This window comes from Eptatretus burgeri, chromosome 1, assembly GCF_056783735.1.
Source record: "Eptatretus burgeri isolate ZD-2024b chromosome 1, Ebu_testis_v1, whole genome shotgun sequence".
Taxonomy (NCBI): domain Eukaryota; kingdom Metazoa; phylum Chordata; class Myxini; order Myxiniformes; family Myxinidae; genus Eptatretus; species Eptatretus burgeri.
Window position 1 is genome coordinate 5,970,940 of NC_140961.1, and position 24,417 is coordinate 5,995,356.

At 41.7% G+C, this 24,417-nt stretch overlaps 1 protein-coding gene and 1 pseudogene across 1 annotated transcript in view; both read right to left on the reverse strand.

The window, feature by feature from the left end:
- Positions 1-24,417, reverse strand: part of ADGRA1 (adhesion G protein-coupled receptor A1) — a 522,543-nt gene that overhangs the window by 102,547 nt on the left and 395,579 nt on the right. The window lies entirely within an intron of this gene.
- On the reverse strand, positions 11,265-11,405 carry LOC147033807 (signal recognition particle RNA; annotated as a pseudogene).

Below are 24,417 nucleotides of genomic sequence, written 5' to 3' on the forward strand. Positions count from 1 at the left end.
TCAGGCTACGGACAAAAGCTTTGTAAGTAGTCAGGAGCTCAAGAGGGCCGAGGAAGGACTTTGCACGACGGAGGATTCCCAGTCGGCGACTGGCTTTTGAGGCAAGGTTGGAAATGTGACTTTCCCAGGAAAGGTCATGGCAGATAGTGAGACCCAGAAGCTTGAAAGAAAAGACTTGAAAGAAAAGTTGAAAACTTGGTTGACTGAAGTTGAGCAAAAGTTCATAATATTGGCGATTGAAGGTCGTAAATCGAATTCTTGGTGTCAAAAACTTTTGTTCGTAAGATTGAAAGTTTGTAAATGGGGATATTAAAGTATGTGTGTGTGTGTGTGTGTGTGTGTGTGTGTGTGTGTGTGTGTGTGTGTGTGTGTGTGTGTGTGTGTGTGTGTGTGTGTGTGTGTGTGTGTGTGTGTGTGTGTGTGTGTGTGTGTGTGTGTGTGTGTGTGTGTGTGGGTGTGTATATATATATATATATATATATATATATATATATACATATATTCAATACACAAAAGGTGGTCGGCAGGATAATCAGCTGAGCATCACCCGTCAGTGGAAGTTTCAGCCCTTTGAAGACTCAGTACTCCCTCAGGGTGGTGTGCCGGCAGCGCATTCACGCTACCTCCCACTAGTGGGCATGGATTACACATTAAATGGTCCTTGCCTCGGTGTGCCTTCTGTCTTCCTGCTCTTTGAATGATACTTTAAATTTGGTTCAGAAGCTGTCGTCTACCTGTTCTTCTGGACGTATTTAGATCATATCCATGATGAGCCTGATTTAGCTGCTTCTTGTATGCTCCTGCAAAGCATTCTCACTTCACTTCTGGTGAAACCTAAATCATGCAGCCACTTTTGGAGTGATGTTGCTCTGAAGCCTCGACAGCCCACTTCAAATGGGTAACATGCTGCTTTCCATCCTCTGTCCTCGCAGTCTGACCTCAGTTCAGCATACTTGGAATATTTCCGGTCATGGGCTTCCTGGATGTTGTCCTCCCAGGGTACAGTCAACTCTCCGAAAATAACTTGCCCTTCAGAAGCTGACCAAATGGCAATGTCTGGCCTGAGACTTGTAACTGCTATTTCAGCTGGAAAGATTCCTTCTCCTTTGAGATCTGCTGATGCCTTCCAATCATTTGTGCTGGAGAGAATGCTGCTTCTTGACGAAATGCTGCCATAGCTACGAAACACAAAACCCTCTTTGATAAAGGTGATCAACTGCCTGGGGCCTGTTGGTGCCCGGAAAGCAGTGACTTCATCACCATCTGTTCAAATGCATCAACTATCACTTGGAGTAAGTTATATCACCAGGTGTACATGCCACTGGATAGATTAGATGGGCATAAGCTAAGGATGTGTTGTAAGGTCCCCTTTTTGTATACATTGTCAAGGCTCATATGATAGCTCACACACAAAACGTACAACAAGGGGAGCAGGAGACAAGGGGGCAGGAGAAGGAAGGGAAAACAGTGTGGAACAGAGACATGAGATCGGTGGAAGGGAGAGGGATGGGGTGAGGTACACAGGGTAAACAAGATGGACACTGCAGGGACTTTCAGGTCCTTACACGACAGGGACTTTCAGGAAGGAAAGCAGGGAATTTGAAGGAGGTGGGTTTGGAGTGGATTAGCGGGGGCAGAAAAGATTGTGGTTTTGGATGAGGGAAGATAAGAGATGGTGGTGAACAGCTATTTTGAAGACCTGGGATTGAAGAGAGTACAGGAGTTTGTTCCAAAGACAGGGAAAAAGAGGAATGAAAGGGTGAATGTGAGCAGCGATTCGTGATTTTGGTAGTTTTACCAGAAGTGAGTTGCTGGCGGACATTGAGCGCCCTGTGGAAATATGGGGGCGGGGCGGGAGGGGGCATATCTCAGACAGAGCGGGGGGGGTGAGGCCAGAGAGGAGACGGTAGAAGACAGAAAGACCATCAACCTGCTTGTCGTGAGAGAGTGAGAGACCCAAAGACTCAGCCTCATCGTGGGAGATACAAATGATCCTAAATGCTTTTATTTGTTTTCCACAGCATGAAATCAATAAAGGTGAGAGGCAGGAGCAAGAGCCCAGTGGGGGAGCAGTTCTCCATCAGGCTGTGAACGAAAGCTTTGTATGTGGTCAGGAGCCTAGGTGTGCCAAGGAAGGACTTTGCACGATGGAGGATGCCGAGTCGGCGACTGAATTTCCACCACATGCATGACAGCAGTCTGACTTGTTATCATACCAAACACTTAGGTTGGCTGGTGTGGGGAGCAAATCATAAATAGATCTCCAGGGAAATGAAATTCTGAGTGGTTCCTTCTTCCACAGCTCATTCCATGATACATTCTGCTGTTCCATACATTCCCATTTTGTCCACGCACTCTGCTTGACCTGACCCACTGCTATTGCGAGTCTCTTTTCTTCCTCAATTTCTCAAATTTCCTGAGAAACTAGCTCTCGCCTTTCTCTGTCATTGTCAGATGACCACCACTTATGGCTTGACCATCCCACACCTTGGTGCCCAATTTGGGTAGCTCAAACAATCTCTTTCTGCTACAGTCTCGATTCTGCCTCCTCCACTGCTTCTTCAGATGTCCACTTCCTTCCAGATCTGATATCAGGTTGGGTGTCTTTGACTACAGTATCTTTTGAGTCTCTTCGGTCATAAACGCACTTGCTTTGGATACCTTGAACTCCTCAACGTTGATCTTGGAAAGTATAAAATACGATTAGACGAGTTTGATGATAGAGTTAGATAAATTTCAAAATAACGTAAGGAGACAGTTCATTGTGAGAGTTCATTTGAATGATTGAGTAGGTGGTGGGGAGGAAGGGGTTGGTAGGAGTGGTGGGGTGAAGAGAAGAGGCCGAGCTTGAGGAAATATTGAAACAAAGTGTCAAATGTGACCTGAAATCCAGAGTCTGTAAAGCATTTGAAGGTATCAGGGACAGGCCATGAAATTTTACAGTTGTAAGGATGTGCCATTAGCCCCATGGTCTTAGTGTTAGCCATGCTTGCTCAGAAAATTTGAAGCACATTCAGTTAAGGAGAGTTTAAAGGTCAAAAGGAGGCACAGTGGACCACTGCGTCTCTTCTCACACCTATGTGGACTGATTAACAGTCCATGGTTTTGTAGGTAAACTACAAACAAGCTCACTGCTTGATAAAAGTGGTATTGCTGTATGATTTGGCCAAGGAGTGTGCACAAGTGCAAATGGGCATACATTCACAGAAGGTGTGTGTGACTAATCCAATTAAATTCATCAAGAAAGCCGTACCTTCGTGAGAGAAAACGTCCACATCAAGGTGGTCCAATGTAGATAACCTGGAGGATGGGTTGAGGCTCATGTGGAAGGCTTTTATGAGATGAAAAGATGAAGAAGAAACATTTATTTATTAATCCGAGATTGATTGTGTAATTTGTACAGAAGTCACAACCAGGCCAAATATCAAGTGTATGTTCATCTAAATTACTAGAACATTCGTAGACAACAGAATAACGTGTACTGCATATAATATACACACTCACCATATCCACTACAAAGGTCTTCTAAAAACCTCCTCCATAACAACCTACCACCACCTACCCCAATATCTTCAACACAAACATGACGACGCTTCCCTCACCTCCCTATAACCACCACAACTGCCATCAACCTCTTGGACACTCACCACAGTCTCAGAGGATGCCAAAGGAATGAGGACAATGAGAATCGGGTGTTTCGGCATGTAAATCAATGCGCAAGCGTGCGCTGTGGTTCATTTGAAGTTGTACGGATAGCTCTGGGGTTTCTCCAAATAGCCATGCTCAAATTGAGTCCAGAGCATGATCGGGGCCAGAGTGCGCTCTCGAAGACTCTCGTCCAATGTTAATTATGGAATTCTGACGCATGGCCAAGTTCAAGGGTGACTGGAGCCATTTTAGATTCCAAAGGCTGGCGAGGCGTGGCTACGGCTTGGGGCGACTGCTATGCGCTGATGGGGGAGCTCGGAAATGCCCACCAAACCATTTGATGTGATTCTGAGCTCCGCCCTTGCTCAGGTTCCATAAAAGGAGCAACTCAGCTCGCTATGTCTGTCTCTGTCTTTGTCTCATCACGGCTCCACGAGGTGGTCATCCAAGATCTCTCCTCTGTCCAGCAGAATTTTGTCACGAACCAGTGAAACCGAGCGGAGAGGGAAGCGAGGACAGCGGGATGGAGCAAGCTATTGCTAAGATGGGCTGGGACCAGCCCCGGTTCATCGACGCTCAGCCAATATTCACATTTACAGATCCTCACACATCTCTGTAAAAGTCCTTCTCTCATGCATCTTTCTCTCCCATCGATGTCTCATCCACGGAAGATGCACGAACTAAGAAAGCATTACTGATTCACACCTCTCACACCATGCTGCAAGACATGCTGCACTGCATTTGCACCTCTCACTCCCACACCATAGACACCCTCAGTTTTCCTCCCAAAACGATTGGGTTGCACCGGTTCGCCGACCATGCCAGGTACCAAGTGGTCACTACACTTTAACTGTCTTTCTTTGTGGGCTCCCTCAAATTTTCCTTGGGTGTGTGCGTGTGTGCGTGTGATGGCACCTGTCATGTATAGCTTAAGTTATGACTATAAGTTTATCGGGAAACTCTGCACTGCGTCTTCTTTTGTGAATATTTGCCATTTATTTTGTCACACCCACCAATTCCTTGCTCTCACCTGCTGTACGTCTTTGCAAGTAAACCCATTACTGTGCCACATTATTTTCCTCGCCTTGTTAAAATAAATTTGCTCCGTATAAAAGTACCCAGATCCTTTTTGTCTTTTCCTCTGTTGGTCAAGCATGGTCCGTATATTAGCATAGCCGGGAAGTTATACCCCAAAAATTTGCTTATTAGCCGGTGCGTACTTGGCAGCTCGGCTCAGCTGCACTTGCTATGGTAAGTAACGCAAGTACGCATTGAGGGAGCGATTCCCTGATATGGTGACCGCATGTGCCCAGTTAAACTGTAGTCAGACAGAGGACACCGAGTCACGTGGTTAAATTATCGGCATTCGTGGTCGATTAGCAACCCGCCGCGACACAAACGTATTTGTGTGCGATGGCCTCAACTCCTGGTGAGTCTGGGGATAAACTAGGGACATCCTCTCCCTCGTAGTACCCCCTTGACCCCGAAGCCGCAACAATATTATGGCTTTTACATCATCACAGCCAATAAAATTTCCATTTGGAGACCCTGCCAATGTCCTTGTTTCTAAAGAGAGCATGGGGTAAGGTGCTCTATGAACTATTAAGTTAGCAGATCTGGAATTGGAATTCCAGATAAGGTATTGTCATCATGTACTGTTCGTCTAGTCTGTCTGTCCGTCCGTCCTTCCATAAATCTGTCTCCTATTTCGACTTTTCTTGCCAAACCACTGGCCAATGTGGCTGAAATTTGGCAGCAAGGTGCACTGCATTTGCACCGCTCCTGACTGATAATGGGGATTGCAAAGCTGGTTCCAGTCACATGACTTGAAGTCGATCAAAATGGCTGACTTAGTAAATACCTTCAAAAATCTTCTTCTCCAGACCTACCAGTCAGAATGCCACCCAAGTTTGGTTCCAACATTAGGCCAGGGTCCAGGGGTCCTATTTTATTAGCTCCCATGGACTTAGTCCGAAACGGGGGTTTCTGTATTAAGTCTCGATTTCCGTGTGCATCTGTGCATGCGCGTCCACAACCATATCTCAGACATGTATGGACCGATTTTATTCATACTTGGCACAAAGACAAGACAGGATGGTCTACATATGCACATGTTTTTTTCTGAGATAAGATCCAAGATGGCCGATTGGTGGCCATTTTAGTTTTTAAAAACCTGATGTTGAACACGTCCTCAACCATTTCTCAAACAAGTATTTACCGATGTTGTTCAAACTTGGCACACACAAAATAAATGATAGCTCACATAAGCATCATTTTTTTTTTTAGATCAGATCTAAGATAGCTAACGGACGGCCATTTTAGCTGTAAAAAAAAACCTAATGTTGAAAATGTCATCAACCATTTCTCGGACAAGCATTTACCGATGTTGTTCAAACTTGGCACACACAAAACAAATGATGGCTTGCATATGTACGTCGTTTTGTTTTTTTTGAGATCAGATCCACAATGGCAGACTGGTAGCCATTTTGTTACTTAAACGTGTCCCCAAACCATTTCTTCAACATACATGGTCCAATTTTTATCAAGCTTGGCGCAAGCACAGTACACAATGGCATACACTTGCATCTAACTTTATTTTGCGATCTGATCAAAGTTGGCTGACTGGTAGACGAGCAGCCATTTTAGTTGTCAAAAACCCGATGTTGAACACGTCCTCAATATCATTTCTCTGACAAGCATTTACCGATGTTGTTCAAACGTGGCACACACATAACAAATGATGGCTTACATATGCACATCATTTTTTTTTTGAGATCAGATACAAGATGGCCGACCGGTAGCATATTATCTTTACTTAAATGTGTCCCCAACCATTTATCAGATATGCATGGTCCCATTTTGTTCAAACTTAGCACAAGCACAGTAGATGATGGCATACATGTCCACCTTACTTTATTTTGCGATCTGATCAAAGATGGCCGACTGGTAAACTGGCGACCATTTTTGTTGTTCATAAATATGGGCTAGCCCTTTAACTCCATGCAGCAAAATTACTAAAACAACAGGGGCTATAACATTTTATGTCTTTTTTACTTGTTGAATTTGTTTTACAGTGTGCTTTAGATATTCCAGGAAAAAAGGAACACCTGGTTGGTGCTAGCATCTGAGTATGTGACACTTGATGTTGAGACTTCAGGTTGAAATCACATGGACTGTGTTGATTTGACCATTGTCTCCTAACTGTCGTAGTAATTCATTTAAAGGTGCATTAACGTCTCATGATGCCCTTATTCTGCATGTGTTATATTGTGCAAGCTCCACGAGAAGCCTGAGATATTGCAGGTAAAACTAAAGGGACTGAAAAGTCCAATGCAAACAAAGCTGCATCGGTGTACCCTTGAACATGTACAAAAATTAACAACAATGACACATCACTTATCACAAATACCAAGCAGAAAGCATGGGAGCATTAAAAATAACTATAGAAAAGTGACCCATGGTCCATTCAGCTGATATTCAAAACAACACTCCTTAAATACTTAATGGCTCTTGGATTCTTACATGTCCAGATCACAATGAACAGAGTCAGGGCATGTTGCACCCATGTTCTGCTGTTCGACCCTGGGTCTGTTGATTAATTACCCTGGGTGGCCAAACACGTGAAGCAATTCTTTAACTCCACTCCTGCTTTTATTGTCCCCAATTATTCAGATCTTTTTGTCGGCTCGTTTTTGACGCAAGTGTTTCATGAACCGGCTAGAGAGGCCTGACATTTGACTGTGGCAGGAATTTGTAATTTGTACAGGATGCCGGCGATAAGCCGGAGGACCCGCCCTGAAGAGTAAACGAGTTAACTTCCATCCAATGGATAGTTAGCACACTGATGCCTCATCCAACTTGTGAAACACCAGGGTGACAGTTTATAGCTGGGTCAGGAGATTCGAACCCAGGTGAGACAAGAAAGGTGAGATGCAATTATTGAATCAATCTTATTAATTTAGTCCTTCTAGGATATTGCACTTGAACTCTGAAAGTACTGGGTGAGATACTTGAAAAATTATATCAGTACAACCAACCTCCATGCTCAAAAAGCGATCGTTTGGAAAAATATATATATATATATATATATATATATATATATATATATATATATATATATATATATATATATATATATATATATATATATATATATATATATATATTCAGGATTCAAACATAACTATATCAACTTCATTCAAATCTGTGCAATGAATTTACATGTGACTTTATTGAACGGATAATTTAATATCTCTTAAGATCAATCTGAGCTTTCTGTTGAGCACGTCAAGTCCCATCAAGCACGTGATCATACCAAATAAATGGACTAATTCAATCTTAGGAGCAGGGTCTTAAGTGGCATAACATGTTGTATGTAACACAAGTGATCAAAAGTAATTCAATAAATTAAATTATATATTTTCACTGCCCTCATCAAGCATCCTTTTCCCTTTTCAAAGCCTCCGAAGCATTTGAAAACAGCATGTAATATCAAATATAACCATCAGATATGATGAACAATGCTGGAATTTTGAGAAACCCATGGATAAGATAATACGAGTTGAAGATATTTTCTGATTGAATGTTTCCATGCCTACAGTTTGCTCTTAATCGGATCAAGCTGTCAGTGTCAGTAGCCAATGGAGAGCAAAATAGACCACAGAGAAACAGAGCAAAGAAGAACCAACGGAGGGGTTCGTTCACACACCAGCTCAATGCAGATGTTCAAACCTGCAGGGATGCAACAATGGGACATGTCTGTGATGACATGGCAAGAGAACTTTAGGTGCGATGACAATGCTGCAAGGTGTGCCATTCACAACAAGATTGATAGGGAGGAAATTAATTTGAGCTTCAGAAAGGGAGAAAATAAATAGGAAGAGGAAGAGGACGAGGGAGAATAAGCACTCCACTGAAACAATTAACAGAGTGAATGAGTGTTATGATGCTTTTATGGCAAGCAAGTGTTTGACATATTTACAGAGAATTCTGAGACGGAACACCAGGAATAAAATATATATGAATTTTAAAAAGGCTCTTCTGGCTCTGCCGACGAAGCATGAGCTTAGCGGACAAACAGCCCCCTACATCCCAGTAGGATTGTACTGCAGCCATTACTGATCAGGAAGAGAATCAAATTAAAAATGATATCAACTCGTCCACCCCAGAGCGGGGACATCCACAAACACGCGTTTCAGGCTTGTTGCACATCGCTTGATGAGGTATGCCTTTTTATATAAATAAAGGTTTAAAAAAAGTTAAAACATTTAAACGGCTTGTGACGTAGACCTTGACCCCATGGCCAAAGTACACAGTCCAATAAGACTGTCCCACGAGTATACACAATCCCCTCAGCCCGAAGTAAATGGTCAAACACACACATCCTAATCCTGAAGGGTCAAGATGCATGGTCATACAACTGGACCACTCTTCAATAGGATTAGGTCTGTCACGCTGGAGTTCCTCAAGGTTGTGTTCTTAGCCCTGTGTTTTTTCTGGTTTTCATCAATGATCCTCCGACTCTCTGGAAAACCCTCTTTATCTCTTTTCTGATGACTCCACCCTCCACCATTTCTCATCCCTCTGATTGGCAGGCAGCACCCTCTTCACTCTTTGTTGACCTGGATAAAATCACAAAACGGCCCAACACTTGGAACATGTCTTTCAACCCTGATAAATCTCACACCCTTACCATGTCTCTCCAAAAGGGCCATCTGGAACCCCCCCCCCATCTACTTTCTTAACAATCCCCTTGAAGAAGTCCTTTCATTCAACCATTTGGACCTCACTATCTGCCATGATCTTTCCTGGGAAAGCTACATTTCCAAGCTGGTCTCCAAAGCCAGTCGCCGACTGGGCATCCTCCATCGTGCAAAGTTCTTCCTTGGCACACCTGAGCTCCTGACCACTTACAAAGCTTTCATCCGCCGTCTGATGGAGTACCGCTCACCACTTTGGGTTACACCCAGCTCGACTTCACACTGAGGAAACCAAGGCTTTCAGGATCATTGGTATCTCCCACTATGAAGCTGATTCTTTGGGTCTCTCACCGCAGGCAGATCGGTGGTCCGTCTGTCTTCTCCCGCCTCCTTTCTGGCCTCGAAACCCCACCCACTCTGTCTGTGATCTGCCCCCCCCCCCACATTTCCGCAGGGTGCTCAAGGTCCACCAAGAACCCCATTCTGGTGTAACTGCCAAAATCAAGAATCACTTGATTAATTCCTCTTTTTTCCCGCCTTTGGAATAAACTCCCGCACTCTGTACAATCCCTTTCTTCCCTCCAGGCTTCAACTTAGCAGTTCACCACCACCTCTTATCTTCCCCCATCCAAATCCTCGATCTTTTCTACCCCCCGTTAATCCACCCCAAACCCACCTCCTTCAAATTCCCGCTTCCCATCCTAAAAGTCCCTGTAGTGTCCATCTTGTATACCCCATGTTCCCTACCCCATTCCCTCTAACTTCCACAGATCTCCTCTCGTCTTTGTTCCCTACTAGTTTGTGCTTCTATCTCCCACCCTCTTGTCTCCTGCCTTGTGATATGTTCTGTGTGTTCGCCCTAACATGGTATGCAAAAAAAATATTTTTCCCCATGACACTCCTTATGAGGGAGGCCTTTTTAGTTAAAAAGGTAATAATTACAATGTATCATCCAAACCGCAAAAACCTTGATATATATATATATATATATATATATATATATATATATATATATATATATATATATATATATATATATATATATATATATATATATATATGTATTCTTCTCAGGGTGAGGTGGAAGATTTCTTAAATTATGTTATCACCCATCCCTGCAGCACACTTGTCGTATGAGACACCTGTGTGGATTTTTTGGACATCAGCATTTCTTTTGAAGCAGAGAAATTTTGCAAGGATGTTTCCTATAAGCTGACTGACACTCATTCATATTTAATGTACGAGTCATCTTATCTGCCATCGTGCAAAAATTCCACACCATATTCTCAGCTTCTTCGCTTACGAAGTATTTGCGGCAATGACGACACTTCATATCTGGGCACAATAATTTTTTTCAAAAATAGAGGTCACCCCATCACCACTATTCATGAAGCCAGATGTAAGGCCTCACGGGTTTCTCACCAAGAGGCAATGATTGAAAAGTAAAAGAATTTCCTTCATCGTATTCCATTGAAGATGACCGACAACATTACAACAAGCCGTGTTGTCAGATCTGTCAGAGAGAACTTGAATCTTCTCTTGACCGATGAAATCGCTTGTAAGTTTCTTGGTGACAATCCTATTCTGGTGGCGTACAAGAAAGACACAAGTCTGAGGAACAATTTGGTTCATTCCTGTTATCCTTCCAGTGATGTTGGAGTAGAACGATCGGGAACAAAACCTTGTAATTGCCCTAGATGTAAAACTTGTCACCATGTTGTGTCACATGACACTATTAGAGGGCCAAGAGGCATATGGCATTTCAAAGGTCACTTCAAATGTTGTTCATCTTTCAGCTGCTCCCGTTAGGGGTCGCCACAGCGGATCATCCGTTATGATCCGCATACCGATTTGGCATAGGTTTTATGCCGGATGCCCTTCCTGACGCAACCCTGGTCGCCTCTTACGACACAGGGATAAGGATTGGGTTTCGCCATGAATCCGGGCTGCCCTACACCCTCTCATAGCACGGCCCAGCGCAGAGCTCCCGTCCTCAAGCGATCCTCCAACCCAAGCCTCCGAGTAGCCGGATTACAGGCGCACGCCACTACGCCCGGTTCAAAGGTCACTTCAAATGTACTTCCGCAAACATCACATGCTTTGTCATGTAAACACTGGAGCCTAAGTTACATTGGTAAACCAAACAAAGCTTGGCTGACAGAGTGACGGAACATTTAAGATCTATAAGTTTAAACACAACGGGTCTACGAGTAGTTGCACATTTTGACCTTGCTCATCATACCAAGGATGATTTTCACGCATGTGTGTTATTAAGGCGTGCTCTAGTGATATGGATCGAAAGCGCTTGGAGGAGAAAGTCTTCTTTCACCTTGGAACTATCCACCCTCAGGGAAACATTGTTACATTCCGGATTCTTCCATTTTTTTATATACCTTGTTGAGGCTCGTATGAGAGCTAACACACAACTCACATCAAGGGGGGGGAGGGTATGAGACAGGAGGAGAGGGAGTGGGAAGGACAAAATCGTGGGGAACAGAGACATTTGGAGATCTGTGGAAGGGAGAGGGATGGGGCGGGGAACATGGGGAATAGAAGATGGACATTACAGGGACTTTCGGGAAGGAAAGCAGGGAATTTGAAGGAGGTGGGCTTGGGTGGATTATCGGGGGAAGAAAACATTGAGGATTTGGATGGGGGACAATAAGAGGTGGTGGTGAACAGCTGTTTTGAAGGTCTGGAGGGAAGAATGGGAAGAAATATAGTGAGGGAGTTTATTCCAAAGGCAGGAAAAAAGAGGAATGAAAGAGTGAAGGTGAGCAGCGATTCGTGATTTTGGGAGTTTTACCAGAAGGGGGTTGTTGGCGGACCTTGAGCGCACTGTGGAAATGTGGTGGGGACAAATTTCAGAGAGAGCAGGGGAGGCGAGGCTGGAGAGGAGACGGTAGAAGACAGAAAGACCACCGACCAACCTGCGGTGTTTGAGTGAGAGGCCCAAAGACTCAGCCTCATTGCGGGAGATGCCAATGATCCGAAATGCCTTGGTTTCTACAGTGTGAAGCCGAGAAAGGTGGGAGGCAGGAGCACCAGCCCAGAGGGGAGAGCAGTACTCCATCAGGCTGCCGACAAAAGCTTTGTAAGTGGTCAGGAGCTCAGGTAGGCCGAGGAAGGACCTTGCACGACAGAGGATTCCCAGTCGGTGACTGGCTTTGGAGGCGAGGTTTGAAATGTGCCTTTCCCAGGAAAGGTCATGGCACATAGTGAGACCCAGAAGCTTGAAAGAAAGGACTTCTTCCAGAGGATTGTTGAGAAAGTGGATGGGGGGGGGGGTTCTAAACGGTCCTTTCGAAGAGACATAGTGAGAGGTGAGATTTGTCTGGATTGAAAGACATGTTCCACATGTTGGACCAGTTTGTGATTTTATCCAGATCAGCAGAGAGCGAAGAAGCTGCTGCTTGCCAGTCTGAGGGATGACCGATGCTACGGCAGAGGGTGGAGTCATCAGCAAAGAAATATAGAGGATTTTCCAGAGAGTCAGAGAGATCATTGATGAAAACCAGAAAAAGAACAGGGCCCAGAACGCTACCTTGAGGAACTCCAGTCTGGACAGGAAGGGGGATTAAAGAACTCCATTTAGGGCCACACGTTGACTGCGACAGGAGAGGAAGTCTGCGAGCCATGAGTGGAGATGGCTTTGGATACCATAAGAAGAGAGTTTGGTGAGCAGGGCAGGGTGCCAGACTGTGTCAAAAGCACGTGATGTATCCTGGGATACGGATCGGATTTCCTGTCTGGCATTGAGGGCTTCCATCCATTGTTGGGAGAGCAGAAGCAGCATATCCAGGGTAGAGTGACCTGGTCTGAAACCAAATTGATGATCAGAAATCAAGCCATTGGAGAAGAGGAAGGATTTGATGTCTGAAGTGATGATGGATTCCCTCACCTTGCTGATGATTGGTAGAAGGCTGATGGGTCTGTAGTTGCAGGGATCTGTTTTTGCACCTTTTTGTGCAGGGCAGTGATGTTTGCTGATTTCCAAGCAGATGGCAGATGGCCTTGAGCAAATGAGAGGGTGAACAGAACAGAGGGTGAGCAAGAGCAGAAGAGCAGGCTTTGAGGACACGTGGGCTGATGCCGTCTGGACCGGTTGCAGAATCTGAGTCGAGGTTTGAAAACAAGCTCTCCACCTTGTCAGGAGAAAAGGACACAGAGTCCAGGGACAGTTGGGTGCAAATGGGTAAGGTGGGTCGAGAAAGTGATGGGTTTTGGACAAAAGATTTAGCTGCAAACACCGAGTTTAGACATTCAGCCTTTTCACGTGCGGTATCAGCAGTGATGCCATTTGAGGTAAGGGAGGGATGAAGGGGGAACATACACCAGAAACAGATTTGATTAGATGCCACCAGGATTTTGAAGAGGGAGAGAGGTTTGAAAGTTCAGACTTGAGATTAGAAAGATGTTGTTTTCTGGCTCTCCTGAGGGTAGATACACACTTGTTCCGAGCTTTATGGAAGGAACTGAGATTACCCTCAGTTGGGTTTGCTTTCCATGAGGCAAAGGCAAGTTGTTTCAGGACAACTGCCTCACCACAAGCTTCAGTGAACCAAGGGCGGGAGGAAGGGTAGGACAACTGAAAACGAGAGGGGACAAATCTGTGCATGAGGGAGAGCAAGTTTCTTTGAAAGAATTCCCAGGATGAGTTGATGTCGGAGAAAGTAGCGATAGGAAACCAGTCTATAAGTTTGAGGGCTGCTTGGAGACCCTGCCAGTCGGCTTGAGTGAAATGCCAGACTCGACGGCGGTGAGGTGGTTCTCTGCTAATATCCAGAGAGATGTCCACTTTGACATCAGAAGAAGCGATTGGAGCGGAGAAAGAGCAGCAGATATTGTCAGGGAAATTTGTCAAAATCAGATCCAGAAGAGATGGAGTACCATTGGTTGAGATCCGGGTAGGGAAGTTGACCGATTGAGTCAGTCCCAATGAGTCGCAGAAAGCTTTTGCTGAGGTGCCATGACAGGTGAGAGAGGTACCCACACCTAGCCAGTAGTAAACAATAAAGAGTACCACACGTGTGAAAGAGGAAGATGAAGCATTAAAAGAGATCGTTTTTATTCTTATTATTAATGTTTGAGAGAGTTTTCAACAGATTAGGTCGTGGAAGTGTTGTAGAAAAAAAAAAAAAAAATAGAGGAAGAAGAGGAAGAAGAAGAAGAAGAAGAAGAAGAATCGGAGAAAGGTCGCGATTTTTTTATTATTTTTTTTTTTTACATACGAAACAGAGTGATTTGTTGGGATGGAGACGTTATGAAAGTGGGAAAGATAGAAATTGAAGATAATGGGGAGAAAAAAACAGATAAACACGATTGTACACAGGGGGGAACAAAGGGTAGGCCTCAAGCCTCAAGGATAGGCCTCAAGCACCCAGTAAGACAAGTTTGACAAAATTTCACAAAATAGCAAGATTTTTGAAACAAAACCGAACTAGGAACACACAGTAGCATGTCGGTGAGAATATAAACAGTTAAAACGGGACAGATAACGACCGGAAACTTAACTTTGAGATCATCAGCAGGGAGCCCCCAAGAAGACCTGCCAATGCTCCAAACCCAGAACCAGAAGTACTCAACAATTCATTAATTATTCACACACTTGTTCATACTTACTTCATTATACATTGCAGTTGAAGTTTTGGTTCCTTCGTCAAAAAAAAAAAAACACGAAGAGCTTTGCCCGAAATGTCAATTGCGGTTCTTTTAAAATGGTGTATTTTTCACACGATCTCAGTTTATAAAATTTCACCAATGCAGATTATCTTTTTTTATAATATATATATATATATATATATATATATATATATATATATATATATATATATATATATATATATATATATATATATATATATATATATATATATATATATATATATATATATATATATATATATATATATATATATATATCGACACTGTATGTGTCTTACGTCATCAACGTTTTCCCAGTGTTGCATAATGGAAATGTGGAACAGATAATCTTGTTTTCTCTGATCAGCTCAAGGGATTGCTTGTGAAATGTCACACAGCTGGGCTTACCAGCCCTTAGGGCACAACAACATGTGGGTGGTGACCACTGAGTGTGGGAGAACGTCAATCTGGTGGAAGATAAGCTGGGAAAGAGGGGCGACCTTTCCTTGAACTATTCACCACAGGGGCTTGAAATAGTAAATGGATGTACCACAAGTTTAGTCTTGCTTAACATTTGTGCACAAACAGTCACACAGGGGTCAGAGTAAAAATGTATAGTTACAGAGCTGAAGCTGAGCTTTTCAGAGTTTGTCCATGCGAACTAGTGTGCGTTCCTTGCCACTCCCATATGCGCATATGTTTGATATGTAATAAACTTCTTTACCCAAGACCGGTGTGGACAGAACTCGATCTTGACATATATATATATATATATATATATATATATATATATATATATATATACACATATATACACATATATATATATATATATATATATATATATATATATATATATATATATATATATATATACACATATATACACATATATACACACACACACAAACACTAATAAAAGGATGTGTGTATGTGTATGTGTATGTGTATGTGTATGTGTGTGTTTCCTCCACAACTCCAAAAACTATAAAACCGATCAGCCTGAAACTTCGCATGCATACTAAGAAAACTCCAAGGAAGTGAAAGAGTGAAAATTGGGTGTTTGGGTTAATTAAAACACAACTTTTGAAGATAATATAGGGGGTGCCTTTTGCAAAAAAAAGAAGAATAAGCCTTACCAAGATGGCGTGTCGCCATCTTGCTCAGCACTCTGTGGTTGCTGGAGTTTTCAGCCATCATTTTGTTCAGCCAATTGCCTCGATTTGGAAACACGATCTACTCTCACAGACCAATTCAAGTATATCATGGAAATATTACATCTGATTTGAGAATCGGATCTGGTGATCAAAATAATTCAAAATCTGGAGTGAAATACTAAATTTTAACAAACTAGCGATTTTTATACTCTGTTGTATATATTTAAGTGTAGCAATAAATTTAACTATTTATACTCTTCGGACGATTATATTGAGTGAAAAAAAATTATGGAATGTGCAAAAAAGTGTAAATTCATTGAGTGAAACGTCGTGTTTCAGAACCTGCTTTGACAATCCAGAATGGCACACTCCACAAGGGTCCTTTTTTTGGACAATTATATAAATATACCATTGTAGTTCAACCAATATATTAATAGTCGGTAGTTTCTGCAAGCAAAGATAATTTTTTGTTGTTGCTGCAAGTTGAGAGGCTTTTTTTTTTCTTGACACCGGGACCAAGGTAAAGTTTCTTTTGAATGTAAATTTCAGAAGGTGGAACGGATCCCTTCCAAAGTATCCACTGTCGTGTGTGTGTGTGTGTGTGTGTGTGTGTGTGTGTGTGTGTGTGTGTGTATGTGTGTATGTGTGTGTGTGTATATGTGTGTGTGTGTATGTGTGTATGTGTGTATGTGTGTATGTGTGTATGTGTGTATATGTGTGTGTGTGTGTGTATGTGTGTATGTGTGTATGTGTGTATGTGTGTATGTGTGTGTGTGTGTGTGTGTGTGTGTGTCTACATAAAGGGTTTCAGAATGTGGAATGGAGTCCTCCCAGGGTGGGCTCAAAGTCTCCACCTTCATTTCGGTCAGGGGTCACAATCCACAGATCAAGCTGTGAAGTTTTCATGCAATGAAAGTTTTTTTCTGAGGGTCGTTCCTGAGCCCAGGCTTGATTCCAACTGTAGTGATATCCCCAGGGATGGTGTTTAATATCTCTGTGAGGTTCTTCGTCATCACTGGCATTCTTCAGTGGCATCACGACAACTTTGGCATTCTTCAGCTTCCAGGATCTTTTCACTTCATGCTTGCGATCTTGGTATTTAGTCATTTTCTTGATTTCTGCATCGTTGGTCCAAAATCACCAGTATTAACACCTCAATTAGCAATGCATTCTTCTCCTTTTTTTTGCACCAAAGTATGCTATCTGGTTGCAATGTTTGTTTTCGATGTTCACATCCGATGGAAACATAAGGTCGTACGTGAGTGGTACTTGAATGTTTTCAGTGATTTATTTTGGTTCATTTTCCCACAAATTTTTTTGGACTTGGAATATCAAAGTTTTTGAAGATGTTCCAGAGGATTACTTCCAAACTCTGAAGTGTCATTGTGTGTGCAGCTGTTCTGATTCTCTCTCTCTCTCTCTCTCTCTCTCTGAATAGCAACGTTTGGTGCGGTGTTGTTCTCCCCACAACTTCCCTTTATCCTCTCTGCCTCCCCCCATATTGACCTGTCAGCGAAGAGACGGGTTGTATGTATATATATATATATATATATATATATATATATATATATATATATATATATATATATATATATATATATCCATCCATTAGGACCATACTCTGTGCAGAGCGTTGGTGCCGCCGAAGCAGTCTCCTTGGCTATTGGGAACAATCCTGGACGGGTCGCCACTCCGACACAGTATACCAGCATGCTGGCACTCATTTTGCCGACCTCGGAAGGATGACAGGCAGAGTCAACCCCACCTGGTGTTAATTCAACAGCTGAGCGGGATTTGAACTCAGGACCCTAGGATCCCAAGCCCACTACCTTAACCATTAAGCCAACACCAGGCATATATTATATATATATATATATATATATATATATATATATATATATATATTCCTGACCAAAAATAAAATCAATTCCAGAGATGAGTCCACTACGGAGAAGCTCAGCTCATGCTGAATAGGCTGAGCCTATGCAACTGCTTATTCAGAAGAACCTAAAAAGAAAAAAAAAAACACATGTGTGTGTGTGTGTGTATATATATATATATATATATATAAATATATATATATATATATATATATATATATATATATATATATATATATATATATATATATATATATAAATAATCTCACACACTTTTTTTTTTTCCGAGTAATACGACAATAAGGTTTGATATATATATATATATATATATATATATATATATATATATATATATATATATATATATATATATATATATATATATATATATATATATATATATATATATATATATATGCACATTTTAAAAATTATTATTATTAAAGGTTCTGACTTTGTAGTTGCATGGGCTCTGCATATTCAGCATGAGTTGAGCTTCTCCATAGTGGACTAATCTCTGAAATTGAGAATTAAATTTTCTTCCCAGTATTGGCTCAGTGCAATTCCTCTGGGAAGTAGGGTTGCAGGTCTGTTAAACTCATGGCTAATAGGTGGAGCTGATGCAAATGTTTAGCCAGGAGAGCCTTTTTTTAATTTAAAATTGTTCCTGACTACTTCCAGAACTGTGTACCACAGAGAGGTTAATTTGTGGCAAGCATTTTCTGTTGGTCAGGATGTACCTTGCAACAGCTGGTGTGGCACTTGCTTCCTGGTATACCCACAACATTAAGGAGGTTTGATCTCGACATGTATGTGTCTGTATCATGAGGTTAATACACTTGGGATTATCAATTGTTCAGAAAACGATACAGCCAAAAAACAAATTGTAGAAAGTTCTCTACTCCACCAATTGTGGACCAAAAATAAAAGAGCAAACAGCGTACGGTGAGGTTTTGTTCCTAGTCCACAAACTTCCTCATTTTTTGGATTTTTTTTTGGGGGGGGGGGATTTTTCACATTTTAATCTTCCTACTACAAACATTTTCTGTTTGGGACCCACTGGACGTCAGCACAGAGTGAAGTCCCATCATTGTGATTATACAACATGTTCTGTAAACAAGTGTTGCCCGCCACATAAACCCATTGTCTTCTGAATTACAACAGCCCAGTCAGTGATCGATGACATGTAGATGGAAATAAAACACGAATAAGTCAGTTCTCCAACTTGAGTACGAGTTAACAAAAATGAAGAACAAAATTACAGGTAAACGAGTGGCAGTCAATGTCGCTTCATGCAATTCCATGTGCATTCAGACAAGCAGCTGAAGATGATGTGACTTCAAATGTAATACCTGTGTTGCTGTAAGGCTCACTGTAAAATGACACCCTTGATCTGGAAATGGTCAGACCTCGTAATTTGGCTTTTGTGTGTCTGGAATTCAAATTCGTTTTGCACTCTGATAATTTATTGAACATCTTATTGTCCTACCAACGTTTATCTTACAATTCTGAAGATTGTGGTTCATCACTTGCGTTTTATTGATATTTTCCTCTGACCTATTGAAATACTGCCGGACCCTGCTATTCGTGGGGTATACATTCCTGGAAAATGCCGCAAATGTCGAATCCGCAAATATCAATCAGGGCATTGTTTCAATGGGAAAAAGGTGGATAGATTCCCAGCAATTCATGATTCATAAGGGAAAAATTTCAAAAAATTCCATGAAAACCACAAATACGCTGGCAAAAAATCCTGCAAAACCGCAATAACCCCCCCCCCACTAATACGGCTGTAAAAACCGTGAATATGCCTGTATAAAACTGAAAAAAAAAACACGAAGAAAAAAAAACGCGAATACGCGAAGCACAGGGTCAAGAATGTCGAAGCAGGTCACATTATATCAACTGCAAATATGTGGGGTCAGCAAATAGTGAACCTGCAAACAGCGGGGTCCGATAACAGTCCTGTGAATAAAAAGTAGAACTGTAATCCAATCATCTTGAACTGTGTGAGAAAGCCCTTCGGTAAAGGGTTCGCAGAATGTGTAAAGGCTATCGTTCCATGAACATGTAAAGTCTATAACATTCCATAAACGTGTAAAGTCTATATAATTCTGTGAAAGTGTAAAGTCTCTCATTCCATGAGTGATAACTATCTATACAAGCACGTTTTTTACAGGAATTAAACTTTTGTTCAAAGGTCATTACGATATCAATACAAAGCTTAATCGTGATACCATTTTAAACTTCTTGAATTTGGTATCGATTCACTTTAAAAATTACTGTTACATTAAGTTCTATATCCTGTGAGTAAATGTACATGTATGTTTGGGATTTTATCAACTAAGGGTTAATAAGAGGTGATTGCTGTGACAAATGACATTGTGAGGATTAATAGATAGACTGTGGAAACTGAATTATCGATTGAATTTATAATAATGTATAAATGCAAGATAAACTTAGTTTAGTATTTTGAGAAACAATTTAATTAATATACATGCTGAGAAAGCTAGTAAAGAGCAGAATACACACATTTCTTTGATTTAGTCGTAAACAACCTTGTAAAACTTTATCTATCCGGTGACCATCCTCGTCAGCAGGGCAAAACACGACTCTCATAGCTCCACCCCCCCCCCCCCCCGAGGCTGTAAAACAAACCAGAACCCCTCTATTTAGCAAATTTGAAGTCCACAAATTTCCATCTGATACCGTGGTAAAACTGCATATGTATATATATATATATATATATATATATATATATATATATATATATATATATATATATATATATATATATATATATATATATATATATATATATATATATGTAGTTGTTCGTGATTCGGCTGCTCCCGTTAGGGGTCGCCACAGTGGATCATCCGTTATGATCCGCATAGTGATTTGGCATAGGTTTTACGCCGGATGCCCTTCCTGACGCAACCCTCGTCACCTCTTACGACACAGGCATAAGGCTTGGGTTTCGCCATGATTCCGGGCTGCCTTACACCCTCTCATAGCGTGGCCCAGTGCAGAGCTGTCGTCCTCAAGCGATCCTCCAACCCAAACCTCCGAGTAGCCGGATTACAGGCACACACCACTACGCCCGGTATATATATATATACACATATACATATATACACATATACATATACATATACATATACACATATACATATATACATATATACATATACACATATCTATATATATATATATATATATATATATATATATATATATATATATATATATACACACACACTCAATATTCGATGTAGAAGTAAGTCTTCAGCCTGCAACTATGTCGCAAGCGAGGGCCTTCGTTCTGTGCACAGGAGTTTCTTGTATTTCACTGAATAAACAGCTTGCATTGAATTATAGTTTCCTGTGGCTAAAACTGTTCTCACAGAATTGGCGATGAGGATGGGACCGACAGCCTCCATCCGAGTAAAGGGGCTTCTGCCTGGTGATGAGTGAACAATGGTGAAGCCAAAAATGCGAGATCATTGTTGGAGCACATGTTTCTCCCAGGCAGACTACCCAGACTAGCATCTTGATATGCTTATATAAAAGCAGCTAGTCACAAGTTGGAGGGCGGAGGCGTTGCACAAATGAGTTTATCAAGTTGTGTAAACAGTGTAAAGAAACTGCCTATTGGAAGACAGGATAACATCTTGATACGTTTTAATAAAAAGGCCTTTATGTCACAAGGTGGAGGGCATTAGTGTTGCGCAGACGAGTTTGTCAAGTTATGTAAAACAGCGTCGAGGCACTGCATATCAGATTAGAATCGCCGAGTCGAGAAGGCAGATAGGTGCAAGGAAAGAAATCGCTGTAAAGAAAGAGGAGCGCTGATGAGTGCTCGGAGTGATTTTGAAGTAGTTATGGAAATCAGCATCGTGAAGCAAGGAATGGCGATGTGCCCGCTCCTAGCGGATCAAAGGCCGAGTATAAGAATGAGACATTTGGGTCGAGAACTTCAAAAGATGTGAAGTTGTGGACAGACAGAACAGAAAAAGCAAATATTTCATAAAGACAGAATTGAAAACTTGAGAAGGGAGAAAAAAAAGAGAGAGAAGAAAAAAACAACTCGAAAACCAGTTGATTGGAAAATCTGTGGCAGGTGGGCCGAAGAGAGCCTTAAAAGAGAGGAGCAGGTGAAGAGCATGAGCATGAATGGGAGTTTAAAAGATGCATAAGCTACCCTTAAATAAGTACAGATGTTGCCAGCAATAGCACCTCTCCCTCCACAGGGAGCATGGGGAGGAAATATTGAACATAATAAACCAGCTGAGATGGAAGCTGAGAGAGCGTGTCCAATGAATGAACAAAGGATGTGAAAACCAGTAACAAATTAACATCAGAATTATTTAATTCATCACGTATGGAACAAAAGTGATTTAATGTGAGGTTTTTATATTAAGTAAGTGTTCTGAAATAGTTTGAGCATATGGGTACGTGTGTGTCGAACACATACGCGGTTGCATTGTGATTACAAGCGTGAGAATTAAAATGAAATCTACACAAAGTTGAGTGCAGAGCGAGGATGCATGCACAATATTTGCTTGTATATGCAAAGTAGGTTGCTGGGACGATTGACCTTCAGACCAGGCATGAGGTCATCGTGCTGGATGCAGTAGAGAGGTTGTTGAAATTGTAAAGATCTTATTTAAAGAGAATATATAGTTTTAGCTTGGTTTCGAGAAAAGAAAAAAATGAATCTACACTTAAATAGAGAAATGTAAGCAACAGCTGTTCCCATACACTGGAGCGAACCATAATGAAAAAAATGGGGCAGGGGGAAGAAAATACCCTGCTGTGAATTTGCTTGTTTGCCAGGCAGTGTGAGATTTGCCTAATAAGGGGAAAAAAAGGTGGGGGCTGCTCGTGAGAAACTGGTTGTAGAATTGAAACTGAAAGGATTGTTCGATTTTTGTCTGTTGATCACAAAGTGCACTGTGATCAACATGAAAAACAACAATTCTTTGAGCAAAACAATCAGGTGGTTGTATCAGCATGATTGGTTGCATCATTGTATCATGATTTGAGTTTTTGCAGTCGATTGTGGCAGGAATTTGTGGTTTATTGGCGTGCCAGCAATGGCTTGCTTTGGGCATGGTGAGACACGCCTTGGGATGTTTGGTGCCTTGCTTGTGAAGTGCCAGGACAGAAGTTTACAGCTGAAGGACATTGGAACTTATTTAAGTCGAAGCCAATGTATATCATATCAAATTTCCAGAGAAATGAGCATCTCACGTGCTAATTCGCACAAATGGAGAAAGATTTAAAATTGACGGTAAAAGCTATGCAAATGTGGTGGAGGGCGCCGCATGTTGGAGCATGCAAGTGCAGGTAGCTCATTATGTGAATAACTGCAGGCAGATACACGGATGCTTGAGCATGTATGTGTAAGCAAATGCCGGCAGGTGAGGATGCCAGGCGAAAAACATGGCAACTGGTGATTGCACAAGGTGGTTTGCCAGTACATTTCTGATGGTCATCAGGAGAGAAATGGTTCCAGCTGTGTGTATGACAAATGTGTGAACCACGGGTCAAGGTATCTGATCACCATGGTTACCATGACATGTTTGAATGAGTTAATGTGAATGAGTTTAACGATTCGAATTGTTCATGATGGCAAAAAAGTATTTTCTGTGTGTGACGGCTGTGGGCTGTAGACATAATACATACGGGAAAGCTGGACATTGGAAGAGAGACTGCCCAAATCACCAAAGACTGGGCAGGGATTCTCAAGTACAGAGAGTGGTTGGGAGAACACCCGCAGGCGAGATGACAAGAAAAACGGTACGAGAGTGGGTGAACCTCAACATCACCGTTATTAACAGCGACCCCTTCTGACCAGACCATAAATCTGAAAGGTAAAGGAAAAAAGAAAAGTTTCATTTTTGATAGAAATGTCCGAGAGATAACCGAGCAGAATTTGGCAGAGTTAAAAACAATTCCCGATATAAAACGTTGGTTGGAGCCTCACGATGAAACTATGGGGGAAAATATTGTAGAATGAGTTAAACCCCGACACTGTACGGCATATTATGATGTTTGAATGAGGGAATGTGAATTATGCAAATGAAGTAGAAAATACGCTTGGTATGGAAATCAATGTAGAAACTGTTGATCTTTGGATGTGTAGAGAGGGAATTGGATTGGAGGTGAAATTTACACAACAATGCGACTTGATGTACCAATCCATGAATATAACGCTGCATGTTACATTAATTGTCACAAAAAGGACACAGAGCGAAGGAGATTGAGCCGATGATCACACAATTCATGGCCGTTTTTGAGCGGATAAATAAGTTACCATGTAGAGAAATGTTATCGATGGTAGAGAAAAGAGAATTTGTTGGCACAAGTACCCAAGGAATTATG